This window comes from Haemaphysalis longicornis, unplaced genomic scaffold (assembly GCF_048455015.1).
Source record: "Haemaphysalis longicornis isolate Haplotype H1 unplaced genomic scaffold, Haemaphysalis longicornis Haplotype H1 scaffold_11, whole genome shotgun sequence".
Taxonomy (NCBI): Eukaryota; Metazoa; Arthropoda; class Arachnida; order Ixodida; family Ixodidae; genus Haemaphysalis; species Haemaphysalis longicornis.
The window spans coordinates 81239433-81254515 of record NW_027526214.1 but is presented as its reverse complement, the minus strand read 5'-3'; positions in this window follow the sequence as shown (position 1 = coordinate 81254515).

Below are 15083 nucleotides of genomic sequence, written 5' to 3'. Positions count from 1 at the left end.
TAAGGGTTTGAAGTCGAGAAAAACTCGGAAAGCAAAGGAGAGGATGTGGTAGATAATTGCAACAGATAAAGTATTTGGAAAGAAAAAAAGTGAAGAAAAGAAAGCCCACCATGTGGGATCCGAACATACGACCGCCTAAGAAAGCAGAGCCTTTGATATGCTTTGGAGTAGGTATTATGCACATTATTGCGCCAACCGAGATTGTGCGCCACTGTCTCCCCTCAGTACCGGAAGCTTTGTACCTTAGTCAAGGCATATTTCCCTATAATATATTCAAATCTTAGAGCATTCCGCTTTCTTGTTACATGAGTATATGTTGTTTGTTTATAATTGATTTCCATGCCCCACCGTTGACACCGTAAATTTATTGCTTGCAGCAATTTGTTTAGTTCAATCTGATCGTTGGGGCATTGTACCAGAGAATAAATCAAACAACCATACGCGAAAATTTTCATCTTAACAGGTGCGTTCAAAATGGCTTGAATATCATTTATGTACAGTAGAAACAATAGCGGTCCTAAAACAGAGCCTTGAGGCACTCCAGACAGAACTTCGAATTTTTCTGATCGCTTGTCCCGATTTTAAGTCTTTGATTACGACTTCGTAAGTACTCCTCAATCCACGAAGCAATGCCCTCACTAATTCCTAGCCTTCCCAATTTGTAGAGCAGTTTATGATGCTAAACCTTGTTTAATAGCTTCGCAAAGTCTTTACATACAACGTCTACCTGTTTTGCAAAGGTGATGGACAGCTTTTGCGAAGGTGATGGACAGCTTAGCTTTGCAAAGGTGATGGACAGTTTTGAATTATTGAGTGACTGTCGAAAGGCTAGTTCGCAAGCCATGCAGAAATGGACATATCAAATCGTTTTTCGTCTAAAAAGTTGAGAATGTGTTTGGCTATCATAAGCTCTAATACGATATAACATACGATGTTAGCGTGACGGGTCTGTAGTTTGGAACGGACAATTTATTTCCACCTGTATGTATCGAAACAACGTTCGCGTCGCGCCAGTCCGGAGGTTCTAAATTATCCCTTAATGAGTTTTTAAACAAACTCTGCAGGTAATAGGACATCTACCCAGCGTAGCGTTGAAGGAACGGTGTCGGTATTTTGTCTGGGCCACAAGATTTCCTTGTATCCAACATTACCAAATGCTCAAACACACTCTCGCTCCTCAGTTGCAGGTCTTCCATTGGGTAATGTATTGAATAGACTAGGCTTTCGCTCTTATTGTCACCACAATACTTTGTGAAAACTGACTGGAAGAAACGATTAAATAGGTTCGCAACATCTGTTTTTCTGTAAACACTACTTCGCCAGCCAGTGTCTGTTCTATTGCGTCGTTATTATCGGTAAAGTATTGCCAGAACTTTTGTGGCAAGCCTTTGAGGAAATCTGTGAGTTTTTTATTGAAAAACGTTTTCTCCAATTCTAATAAGCAGATTTCAGACTTTTTTTTGGTAATGAAATTTCCGTAGGGTTGTTTTTTCTTTTTCGTAAGCTTTATAACTTGCGCTTGAAGTAAATTATGTCTCTAGTTATCCAAGGATTTTTCCGTGTTGATTTTTTTGTTTATGTGGGAGCAAATTTTTCGGCGCAGTGTTTTAAAATACCTTTAAGGCGTTGCCAGAGTTTTTGGACATTTTGCTGTGGGATGCAATTTTAAATTCTTCAAATCTGCTCTCGAGAACGTCTAGGATGGACGTGTCATTCGCACGGCCAAAATCGTTCACATTGACCAATTCATATTGTTTTCCAGAGACGATTGCGCTCACCGGTATATTCAAACAGACCATCTTATGATCAGGTAAACCTTCGTCAATTGGCACATTGTAATCCGCAACTCAACCAGATATGAAAATCAAGTCCAACACTGACTGCGACTTTGCGGTAATCCTTGTAAATTCTCTAACTATTTGGTTAAGGTTATGCGAAAACATTATCTGCATGAGTTTGTTCGTACTATTTAGTTCCACCTGACCCGTTGATAGATTTTCCTAAATATTATGCGGCAAATAAAGTCACCAGCCATTATTACCCTTGTATTTTCATTTAAATTCGACTTTAAAAAACAATTCAAGTCATACAAAAGTTCGGTGAAGTTGAGGGTAGCTAATATAAAGCCCCTATCAAATACACCTTGTTTGCATTGCTAATCCGGCACCATATCGTTTCGGCTAGAGTATACTGCAAAGGCATGGTACTTTTCACAATGATAGCCACTCCACCACCTCTAGTATCTCTGTCCCATCTAAACTCTCTTCGTGCGGGTGGAAAAATGCTACTGTCAATTATTTTGTTATGCAAGCACTTCTCTGTTGACAGCAATACATCAGGGTTTTAGGAAATCAATAAATGTTCCAGATCAGTTGTTTTGTTAGCTAAGCTGCGTGTGTTCAAAAGTATAATTTTCAGCTATTACTGAGACGAATCGCTTTCCGTGCCAGAATTGTTGCCTGAAGTAGGCGGGCGTTGCTGGTTCTGGCTGGCAAATTTACGCTTTCGCCCCTTTGGAAGAGTCTTATCCTGTTCCCTCCGGAATAGGCGACGTTCATTTTTTTTGGTCCCAGACGTAGACGCGATTGCCGATCTTGAGTTTATCGCGCAGAAGTTTTACTTTGACACCAGTTGCTCTTTCAGATGCCGTGCTTTGCCTAAGCTTTTTTGTAAATTCAACAGCATCTTTTCCGTATTCTTGAGTTGCGCTTATCGAACTTCCTTTCAGCTTGCTACAGTTCCGCAATACACGCTCTGTTTCTCAAGTGTCATAAAGTGTCCCGAAGCGCTGTTGCCAGCGCTTCGGGACAACGAGGGACACAAGCGAAAGAAGCTTCAAATACCAGCCAGCATGCTTTTATTTCGGGCACGGCACCGCATCGAGCATGCAGCAGAATCAACTACTGCTTTTGCACGTTAGTTACCTAGGACGTGCTTTATGTATAATTAGCAACAACTGCTGTTTGATTATGGTGTCGTGTCTAGTTGAATGTGTTGACCTGTTAAAGCGATTCATTTCACTTTTGAATTGTCTATACTCTGCGATGTTCGTCATGCTTCTTTTGCGCTCTCGGGACGTTGAGTCTAACCCGGGTCCGATGTCCAAAGCTGAGGCGGAAGAGTTTGCGCAGCTCTTGAGATCATAGAGAAGCTTCGGGTGGCATAAAAGAAGCTGTTAGCATAACTAGAAACCGTAAGGAGTAAACAAGCTACTAGTGATAATGAAATCGTTGCTTTAACTGATAGAGTTGCTGCGCTTGAGTTCCCCTTGGCCTCGGGAAAAACAAACGACTTTGCGGGGTGTTTGTGAGCAGCTTTCAACAATTACATTAAGGTGCGAGGACGCTGAAAATAGATTAAGACGCAGTAAATGCTCTTTTTGGGGATATAGGATGAGCCTAAAGAGGACTTGACTCTGCCTGAATAAAAGGTAATTAGGTTGTGCTCAGAAAAACTGCAAATTGAGACAAACAGTTTGCAGTTTGAGCGAGTTCATAGGCTGGGGAAGTACCAGGAAGGGAGAAACAGAACTATCATAGTGAAACTGACCATTTTTATAGACAAGCAACGCATCTTATCGTCTGGGTTCAAGCTAAAAGGGTTAGGCTATTCAATTTGCGAAGATTTCTCGACGGCTACGCGACTGGCTAGAAGGAACCTGCTTGCTTTTGAGAAGCACCAAAAAGTGTCTTTCAAGCTGCCAGTTGATCGCCTGCTGATCATTGACAAAACATACATGTACGACAAAGTGACTGATACAGTTGTCTTCTTACAACGATAGCAGATAGCAGCATGTGTCCAGGGGCAAGATCTCAACCGAAATCACCCATATCTGGGTCATAATTGACAGTATAATTTTTAAAGATTCGCAGCATTCTTCCTAAGCGTGACTTATTCTCTTCTCTGCTTGACGATAAGCAATCTAATATTCTTGTTTCCACCAAAACATGGCTTAACACTGACGTAACCAACCTTGAAATTCTACCGCATTCCCAGGCTTCTACAATTTATCGCAAAGATAGAATGGGAAAAAGAGGTGGTGGGGTTTTTTTAGCCATTAGGAAATCGTCAGCATCCTTTATCATCGACACTAATTCATCCCTGGAAATTGTGTGGGTGGCTCTAATAATTAATACAACCAAACTACTACTAGGTGCTTGCTACCGTCCACCTGACGCCAGTTCCTCATTCATCGCCGATCTACGCAACAGCTTAAATACGGCTATTATTTTCCTATCGAACGAATTCTAATTACTTGTTTAGAGATTTAAACTTTCCGCTCATACATTGGGATAACTTACCATCCACTTGTCGAAGTTCCGTTGAATTTATAAATCTCACTTTCGAATTTAACTTGTTTTATGTTATTCACGAACGTACTCGTGGTAATAACATTCTCTACCTTTTACTCCCCTCTGTTCGCGAAACAATCAGACCCGTTACGCACATAAACGGCTTTAGTGATCACGATTTACTTCAAATAGCCATCAATGTCCAACTACCCTTTACTGGGGTATCAAAGCAAATAAAACCTGATTATAATAAAGCTATCTACTCGAAAATAAATGAAGCACTTGAAACATTCTTCAATGATACTCTGCTCCCTTTATTTATTATATTGCTCTATATTAGATAACTTCATTTGTTTTAAGAATAAAATATCGAACATAATTAACCTATATATCCCGTAGATATCGATAACTAACACCAAATCTATTCCTTGGTTACTAGTGCGCTGCGCAAGCTTAGGAACAAAAAGAAACGTTTTCAAAGTGCCACTAAACATATCAACAGTGCTCTGCATGGGAGATGTTTATTCTGTTTTTAAAAACCTATTTTTCTGCCCTAACTGATTCTAATAATAAATACTTTTCGAAAGATTTACCTTCTCGTCTACAAACGAATCCGAAAATTCCTAGCAAGTCATATCGCCTGACCGCGACTCAAATCGGATATCTTTACATAATGAAACCAAGGCCCCCTTTGCGGTAATGATTTTACTGCTGCATTTATTGAATTTTTTTTATCGGTTTTCACTCAAGAGGATCATACTAATTTACCTAACGTCGATGAATATGACTGGAAGTACATACAAAGTATTGAAGTTACAGAAGAGGGTGTTGCATGCCCATCAATATTCTGAAATTATCCACTTCTTCCGGGGTGGATAATATTAGTTACAAAATACAAAAAAATGCCATAACTGTTTGCAGTAAAATTGTTTGTCTAATATTCAAGCAGTCGTTAAACTCTGGGAAGCTGCCCAGTGACTTCAAAATAGCTAAAGTGGTCCCCGTGTTTAAATCTGGTAAGAGAAATACCCCGGAAAATTACCGCCCCATTTCATTGACCTGCTTATACTGCAAGCTTATCGAGCATATAATAGTATCCCATGTTTACAATCACCTAGAGTCAAATCATTTCTTTTTTCATAATGAACATGGATTAAAAAAAAGCTTGTCATGCGAAACACAGTTACATGAATTCACGACTGACCTGGACTTTAACATTAACAATAACCTACAGTCTGACTGCATTTTTTTTCAAATTCTCCAAAGCTTTTGATCGTGTTGCCCATTGTCGCGTTATTACAAAGTTAACCGCTCTTCGGCTGGATTCCTTCACGCAATCATGGCTTCGAAATTTTTTTTCCAATCGTCAACAGTTCACAACAGTTAACAATATTGCTTCATCTCAGACTTACGTTACATCAGGTGTGCCCCAGGGCAGCGTCCTGTGCCCTGTGCTCTTCCGTATATAATTTAACAATTTGCCACTAAATATTTCCTCTCGTATTCGCGTCTTCGCTGACGATCGCATTATTTACAGACCAATTAACAGTACTTATGACCACCAAGTGCTTAAAAACGATCTCAGCCTAAATTGACATTGGTGTAACACTTGACCAATGTCTCTAAATGTGTCAAAATGTCAGGTAATTGCTTTTACCCGAAAGCGTGACAATTCACATTTTTCCTACAATATAAATAACAATGAACTGTTGCATACCGTTTTCTATAAATATTTAGGCGTTCATCTAACCGAAAACCTCTCATGGTCATCCCATGTTACAGCCTTATGTGCCAAAGTATCAAAGGCATTAGGTACAAAGATTACAAAGATTACGACGTAAACGTCGTAATCTTTGTAATTCGCCTAAAACTTGAGTACGGATAATCTATTTGGTCCCTGCATCCTAACTATCTAATCGACATGATCGAATCGGTGCAAAATAAAGCAGCCCGTTTCATCTCCCGTGATTAAAGCCCCCCTTTGTAGCGTAGCCAAACTGAAGTTTCATCTTTCCCTCCAGCCTCCAGTTCTTCGCCCAGGTGCAGTCCTTTTATCATTGCTCGACAAATATGTTTATGACTGCAGTCGTTCCCCATTACCTATCTAAATAGCATCAAACACGTCCCGAAGAGAAAATAACGAATTAAGATGTTCCCGTATGTATGGTTCCACATATGCGTTTAAGTTTTCTGCGCTTCCTGTGGCCATTCGCTTATGGAATAGCCTTCCTGATAGCATTGCTGCTGGAAATAACCAGGAAAAATTTGGTTATCTTCTACACGAGCACACATAATTAGGCGTCTTCTTTTTTCCTTCACTGGGCAAGGTGTTTGACGTGCTGTGGTTTTTTCAATCTAATGTATCTTCCCCCCTTGCCTTCAGCTTTTTTCTGTGTGTCTCATGTGTAAACTATGTGTCCCAAATCTGGTAAGTTTTTTTGGCATTTTCTATCGCCAAATGTTATTGTGAAATTTGTACCTTTCATTTGATGTGGTTTGTATGCTCTGAACATTGTAGTACTTTTTGCGTTATTTCGATGCAATGTACTTATCCGTTTTTTCCCTTGTTTTTCTCTGATTTTGCCTTGTGTGTACTCAAGTTTTTATATCTTTACAATCTTTTCTGCCGAGTGTTGGCTGCTTGCACCTTCTGTAGTTTTCATGTACCCCCCTTACTCAATGCCCCCAGGTCTGTAAGGTATGTTAAATAAATAAATGAATAAATAAATATATAAATAAATAAAGAAAGAAAGAAAGAAAGAAAGAAAGACAGAAAGAAAGAAAGAAAGAAAGAAAGGAAGAAAGAGAAAGCTGAGGGAACTAATATAATTGCAATTTATCAGATCAAGTAGCTCCTTTCGCCTTTTATAATACTTGTTAAAACACACTCTAACTGATATTCACCAATCTATAAAACGAAGTCCTATTAGTGGCAAACAATGCACAAAAAGTAGCGTTTCTGTAGCGGCGAGATATTAGTATGTGGTGTCTATATTTTGCTTTGCCACCCTGCAAACCTATCTTAATGTATATTTCTCGTAAAAGAACTTATTTCCGGCACCTCCGGGTTGCCCAGAAGGTGCTGTCGGACAAGTTAATGAAGCCATGCGAAGAAAGTTTGTAATCAACGCGAAGCACCATAGGACATGCCAAAAAGAACCGTCTCTGAAGCAGACGACAAAGCCGTTCCTGCAATGCACCGGCTTGTGCGAGCAGGGAGCTGCGCCCAGGAAAGGCTGTTTAATAGCACCTAATCGACCCGCCATCAACACTGTGCTCCCGGAGTGCAAATCCCACACCTCCTCCGCATTTTCCGCATGTCACGAAAAAAAATCCCTGGCAAGGTAGAGGTATAAAGTGTTACTTTAAAAGATTGCAAAAAGGAGGAAACTGTGTGGTTTGTGGTTTATGTGTTATCAAGGGTACAAAAACTTGACGTTTCTTTTGAGCGATAATATAATGCCGCATGGCATTAGAGAGGTTAGAATTTGCTACATTTACATCACTGCCCGCTATCAAGAAATATGTGGTTGGCACAGAGACACAAACTGTTTGTGGGCCTGTGTTGTAAGCAAAGTTAGTGGTGGAATAGCAAATGTACAACTCCAGGCAGAATCCGATGCAATATGACCGGTGCGTTTATTGGGCCTTATACAAGACAGCTGAATAGGGCCGGGGTACACGTCCAGTATTTTGTAATCTCTCCAGGCAGACCATTTTTAGGCTACCGAAAGCAACGTTTGGAATACCTGCCGTTGAATGCAGAGAAAGGTGTGTTCTGAAACAACTAGGACATTTCAAAAGGGCCAGAATGACCGCCTATTGTCCCTCACTGGAAGATCCACCAGCATACAATGCAGAGCGCAGAGTATTTTGTATGGGCAGGTTTTAGTTGCATGTGGATCAACCGCAAAATGATTGGACGTACTTTAAACGTGGAAACAAGAATAATTTATCTTTAAAAAATTTGTTTAACAAATTTGTTTACACGTGAATATGGATTTGTTTATTACAGTTGCTTTCAATATCCTCAGGTGGGACCAGAAAGCCGTGTGTTGCAAAAAGCGGTATTCATAAAAACACTGCTACAACGGTAATTATTTCGGATATGGCCGTTTTATTGGAAGAGTAGGGTAACTCTGTGCCGCTCAATTATCTGTAAAGTACTGGAATGTCTTCAATCAGAAACAATGGGGGCAATCAATCCTATGTCTGTAATATTTCCAATTTTTTTCTGCTTAGTGTCATACCAGATTACTTATTAATCATCTCCAGAACACTCGTTCGAAATCTTGGAGATTGGGGCAGTGTTATTGGTAATCGAGAAGGCTAAATTACCCTCTTCATTACAGAGTTTAAATGTCGTTATATACGTGCATTCTGTTTAAACTTCACGAATTGAAGGCCTTTTTGAAAGGTTGTCACGAATACCAAAAATATTTTGCTGCTACCTCGGTAGCGTTTTTTTTTTCAGGCTGCTTCTAGTCGATCTCGTGAAGTTCCACTTTCTAGTAATTGCATATATTTTTCGGTTAGCACGTGAGTGCGCCATTCGCTTCTTTAAATAACAAGACAATACTCTACAAAAGTGATATTTTAGTAATATCTATTAAAGTTTCTTTGCTTGGAAAAATATTACCCGCGTCTTTTTTTAACGTTTAAAAAGCACCTGCAATAATATGACAGCCTCAACACTACTGCGTGGTATCTTTTCTATTGTTTGTCCGTGTTGGACCCCGATATTCATTTCAACGGTATTTTCTTCTCACTGCTATGTAGAAGTTATTGTTTTTCATTTTTGTCGCTAACTCAGGCATATCTGCTGCTGATTTCAGGAGAAAATGAAGGCAAGTTGCTTTTTTTAATGAGCATTGATGCTTTTTCTCGGCTTTATGAAAAATGCTTGCCTTTAGCATAGTTTGGTGATGTAATCGAAGCTAATATTGGTTACTGGCGTTCAATTATTGTACAAAAGCACAGTTATTTTAGGAAGTGCTCATTATAAAAAAGGACATGGTTTGTGAGTAGGATCAAGAAAGAACGCAGTGTTCTGCTACACAACAAGGCATTCTAGGAGTGTAAGTGGGTTTTAGGCTTTTCCTTATGTGGATTACAAACTACGGAAGTAATAAAGGCGAAAACGTTATCGTAACGATTATGTGTGCTGGATTGTTAGTTTTTTTGCAAACGACGTTGTCTATAGTTAGAATATGTCGTTCGCGGGAACACGAAGCTTGCGCCTCGAAAGAGAAGTGGATTTTCAACGGTTCTGCTATTTAGCAAAAATACACGCAATGAAATTGTTTTTTTTCGTGTCTGAATATGTTTCGCAAACACTAGTACGTTTATTCCAAAGCCAGAAGATTAAAGAGCTTCTTTAAGAATTTTCAGTATGTTAGCCCTTGAAATTGCTCCTATACGGCGGGATCTTTTTTTGGAATTGGCATTTCCAGCATAAGGGGGAAACACTGGAGCTTGAAAAAAAGAATGAGGAGAAATGCTTAACGAGGCACAGCCAAGCAGTTTTCTTCAAAGGAAAAGGGAAAGACCTCAATGGCAGACTTAAGAAAAATCGTGCCACTTCAAATGTGTACAGACGCAAACTTTGTTGTGAGCTCATATTAATGTTTTACGGAAAGGCTGCTCTGAGAAAGTATATACTCGGACTGGTAAATATTCCTCCTTATTTCATCATAATTACGTACCTTAGTTTTGTCATTTTTTTCTACGCCGTTTTAACCTTAGAGATGTGATGTTCAGTAAATTTTTTTTTTCTAGACACTGTAGATGCCTGTGAAACAGAACGAAATCTAGTGGAATAGCTCTTATCGGTAACATTACGACACCCGTTTCTACTATAAATAAAACACGCGCCCAGCAGCAAAAATGTCCTATTGCCCATGCGCTCGTAACTGTGAGTGGCTCAATGGGCAAATTTCAATTTTCTAAGAGAATTTGTTTTCTTTTAGATCCACTAGTTTACTAGAAAATCTTTTTTAAAACACTTTTGTCGCTGGTGTCCCGCACTTCTAGACACTGCAACCCGCACGTCAGTAAAGGCCAGGGCGGCTTTATTAGGTTGGTTCGTTTTGGGTGAGCTGTATTTTGAAGGCCAATCCCATCGATCTCAACAGTTGAATTGCGGGGAATAAGATTCACCTAATTTGTATGTCTACTATCTTGAAGTAGGCTTTATTTAGGTGGAGAGAAGCAAGTAAGTGCATGAGTGGGTATAACACAAGGACTTGCACATGCGAACTTGCTCGCTGACAATCAGCAAAAGGTGATGCGGCTCTGATCTAAGCTGTGATCTAAGCACCCCAAAAGCATGGTAGGTGTTTGGTGCGCTATTTGCTAATTTTCCTCGGCACGTAGCCATCCGTTCGAAATACGAGTACGCACGCGTGTTATAGGATCCCAACTAAACCACACTCATTATTGCTCTTCAATCAGAAGAAAACTCTGCCACTCTTGACATCTTATCATACTATGTTCTCCATATTGCAAGAGTCTGTTTTATATAAAATACCCTTTATCTGTGAAACCTTTTATACCACCGCTAATTATCCCGTGGGAATTTTTTCCGCAAAATATGTTACAATAATTGTACTTCAAGACATTTCTTTTACAACCCGCCCCCCCTCTTACTTGTCAACTGAAAGTGACGAGGGCAACAAACCTGGTGCGCCGTAGATACGTACTATTCTGTATTATAAGTTCTCATTTCCGAAAGTACCAAAAATAAAAAAAAAATCTCGCTCCAACCACGGCAGCCGTCGCTTATGCCACTCACTTTAAAACAGAGTTTATAGCGGTTTTTGTGAAGCCTGCGTTTTGTGTGTTTCATTGAATACCGCTTTTTGCAAAGACGGCTTTCTGGTCCCACCTGAGGATATTGAAAGCAGCTGTAATAAACAAATTCATAACCACGTGCAAACAAATTTGTTAAACAAATTTGTCGTATAAAAATAATCTTGTATCCACGTTTAAAGTACAGCCAACCATTTTCCGGTTGATCCACATGCAATTCAGCTGTCTTGTATAAGGCACAATAAACTCACTGGTCATATTGCATCGGATTGTGCCTGGAGTTTTAGATTTGCTGTTCCACCACTAACTTTGCTTACAACGCAGGCACACAAACAGTTTGTCCAATATAAAAAATACCTGCGTCGTTCCTCATGCCCTCACCCAAAGTGTGGAGCAGACCTTTCCAGCTTGCCTTCCCTCAGGGAGCCGGCCTTGTGGAGTATGCTTCGCTTTGGATTGGACCTCTCTTCTGGGGTAACCTGGGCTTGCCTACCCCTGCATCGCACCCCATTTAACGAAACTTGCGACCTCTGAGCGGTTCGTGCTAAAGCGTGTGACAAAAAGTATTTATTATAGACGTTCTCTTTTTCGAACCGAACGTGATCTCGCTGTCTTCGCGGCACATGCATTTATTATAGGAGGCCATTCTATTTTCTACGATGCCAACAACGTACAAACTACCCTTCACTTCTTGCGTTAAAACTGAAAGGGGGGGAAAAAGAGCGAGCTTGTGTCTTTACGCCTGTTTGTACGTATGCAAGAGCTGTCACCGTAATAAAAGAAGGCTTTGTGCCTATTGCCGCGCGTTTTAAAAACAACAGGTCAAAACACAAGCGAAACGGTATTTCGGCTGCCCAACGGTATTTATTCTATATATATATATATATGGGGAAGTTCCCGGTTGACGGACTAGCTCACGCACTCACTATAACATAAACGCCCAGCTAAAACTGCCAAGCGTAGAGACTTGCCATCCTGTGAGAACATTTGAGTCATTGCGTAAGGGCGCATAAAGGCGGGATGTTTTAAAATTGCCTCGTAGCCAAGGGAAAAAGCGAAATGTCGTTTGCGAAGTTACTGATTATCTTTCTCACCAGCTGAAATGTTCAAGAGCTGTTTATGTAGCAATTAGAATAATAAACAGTTGTTTTAGGGTTTTGTCTAACCAACACTATTCAGGCGGTCTTGCATTTGGTAACAGAATGGGTGTTAATAAAATCAAGCGATGAATGTTTCACTAATTTATTTATCAAGCTTGTTTTAGTACTAATTGTTACTCATACAAATCCCCAAGACAATTGTAGGTTGTCCCCTTGCGACGCTGGTAGAAGGCAGGAAGGAGGAGGAGGAACAACTTTATTGAGCCGGCAGTTATGTAGACGTGGCCTTAACGTCGTGATATCGTGCCCCAGCCATGGCCTACTCGCGCTTCCTCCGGGGGAGGATGCGCTTTCGGGCCGTTGGCGGTCGAGGGCGGCTATCACCTTCTGGACGGCCTGTAGGATTTCATGGCTGCTGTGATGTTAGGTGGGAATCCTGCTTGCACGGCTGCTTCGGGGTGGCGAGTACAGTACCATAAGAGGTGGGCTTTCATATACACTTGGGCACACGTGTTTGCCTAGCACTGGAGTCAGGACGGACTCAGTCTGGAGTTGTCTCTGAAGCACCGATTCTTCTTTGGTTAGAATTGGGTGAGGCAGTGGGCGCACGTGGCGGTTGAGACGAAACCACTCGAGTATGTCCCCGTAGGTGGTGAGTGGGACCGTCTCGATGAGCAGGGGCGATGCAGGTGGGGAGGTTGGACCTACGGGCGCGCCGCGACAGGTGAGCTCGTGCGCGACTCGGTCGGCCTTCTCGTTGTTGTAGCCGAGCCCCTCGCGGATGCCCAGAGAGCCCACATGCGCGGGGAACCATCGTAGGGGCACTGGCATTGCTCGGGGGGGGGGGGGCAGGGCACTTAGCACTTTCACCGCAATGGCACACACTTTGTTTGTAGCATAGTTCAGTACTGCTGTTCGTGAGTCGTTGAGCACGGTGGTACAGCTGCGGTTGGTGAGAGCCAGGGCGATGGCCAGTTCTTCCGCGTGGTGTGGGTCCTGTGCTTCAAAGCTGCATGCGGTGTACGGGTCACTGGAGGTAGCGGCGATAGACACTGCAACGTATGTGTTCGGCCCACAAGGATATTGGGCCACGTCGACGTAGAAGGCGCCGGTGTCGTTGGCATGCGCGGTAGTGAGTGCCTTGGCTCGAGCAAGTCGACGTTCATGGTTTTAGTCCGGGTGCATGTGCCTGGGATAGGGTGCATAGGTGGTGGAGTAAGCTCGGTGGTAGAGTTGGCAGGGTGCGGCTGTGTTGTGGCAAGTGCTGCCGAAGACCTAGGCGTTGCAGGATGTGGCGTACCATGCGGGTTTGTGAGAGCCGTGCGAGTTGGGCTGTGCGTTGAGCTTCGGCGATCTTGTCTACGGTTCTGTGTATACATAGCTCGAGAAGCTTTGCGGTGCTGGTGTGGAGATAGAGGCCGAGCGCTGCCTTGTAGGCTTTGCGGATTATGGTGTCGATCTTGTTGCGTTCGGAGACATGCCATTTGTGGAAGGCGGCTACGTAGGCGATATGGCTGAGGACGAATGATTGCACGAGCCGGGGAAGGCTGGCTTCCTTCACGCCCGCGTAGCGTGTGGAGATTTTTCGTAAGAGTCGCACGGCTGCCGTGGCTTTGGTCTCGAGCTTGTTGACGGTGAAATCATTGCCACGATGTGCCTAGAGGTAAAGGCCTAAGACGCGGAGTGTCTGCACGTGAGGGACTGCAGTTCCATCTCGTGTTCGGAGGGTGATGCGGTCAGCCGTAGAGGCTTCGGTGCGGCGCCCATGGGAAGGCAGGATCAAAAGCTCGGACTTGGTCAGGGAACAGTCAGACCCATGTCTTGGAGTCGATCCTCGATAACGTCTATCGCTCGTTGCAGTGTAGCTTCGGTGTGACCATCACTGCCGCCCGCTACCCATAGGGTGATATCATCGGCATAAATGGTATGTTCCACATCGGGGAGGCGAGCGAGGTGGTTGGCCACGTCACTCATGACTAGGTTGAAGAGCATGGGGGTTAATACAGAACCTTCGGGGTCCCAATGCTACCCAAAGACTCGGGAGGAAGTTGAAGATCGCCAGCGTGGATGGTAGTAATTCGGTCTGAGAGGAAGTCCTTAATGTAGGAGAAGATACGTCACCGCATGTTTAGGCGGGACACCTGAGCGAGGATGGCAGAGTGACAGATCTTGTCGTAAGCACTTTGGAGGTCAAGACCGAGCACCGCTGTGTTGTAAAGGGTGCGGGACGAATCGTCAATGATTTCGTGCTTGAGCGGAAGCATGGCGTCCTGAGTTCCAAGTTCGCTCGAAAGCCGAGAATAGTGTTTGGATATAGTTCTGCCGTCTCAAGGTAAAGCTGGAAACGGTTGAGTAGTTCATGTTCTAGGACCATGCCCACACAGGACACGACAAAGATGGGGCGTAAGTTATCGATGTGAGGGGGCGTTCCGGGTTTGGGTATAAAGACCGTCTCTGCTTCTTTCCGGCGCTTGGGGAGTCAGCCGGTGAGCCAGAACTCATTATAGTAGTTTGTGAGGGCAGTGATGGCCGTGTCACTTAGGTTGCGGAATGCTTTGTTGGATATCTTGTCGGGTACGACTGCCGATCTGTAGTTGATGGTCTGCAGCACTGCTCTAACCTCCCACTCCTCTGTGTCTCGATGGAGGAGAACATTATCTTTTCATGTATAGTCTGGAAGAGTTTCTGGTGGGGTAGAAGGCAGGTAGCGGGCGTTGAGGCGCCGGCAAACTTCAGATTCACCGAGTTCCTGCTGAGCCCGGAGAATGGTTCGGGCAAGACCATGACGCTGCGTTTCTTTAGACGTGGTATCGTCCAGCAGGTAGTGCAGGAGGTGCCAGGTACGGCTCATATGCATCTGGCCGTCGGCCTCCTGGCATGC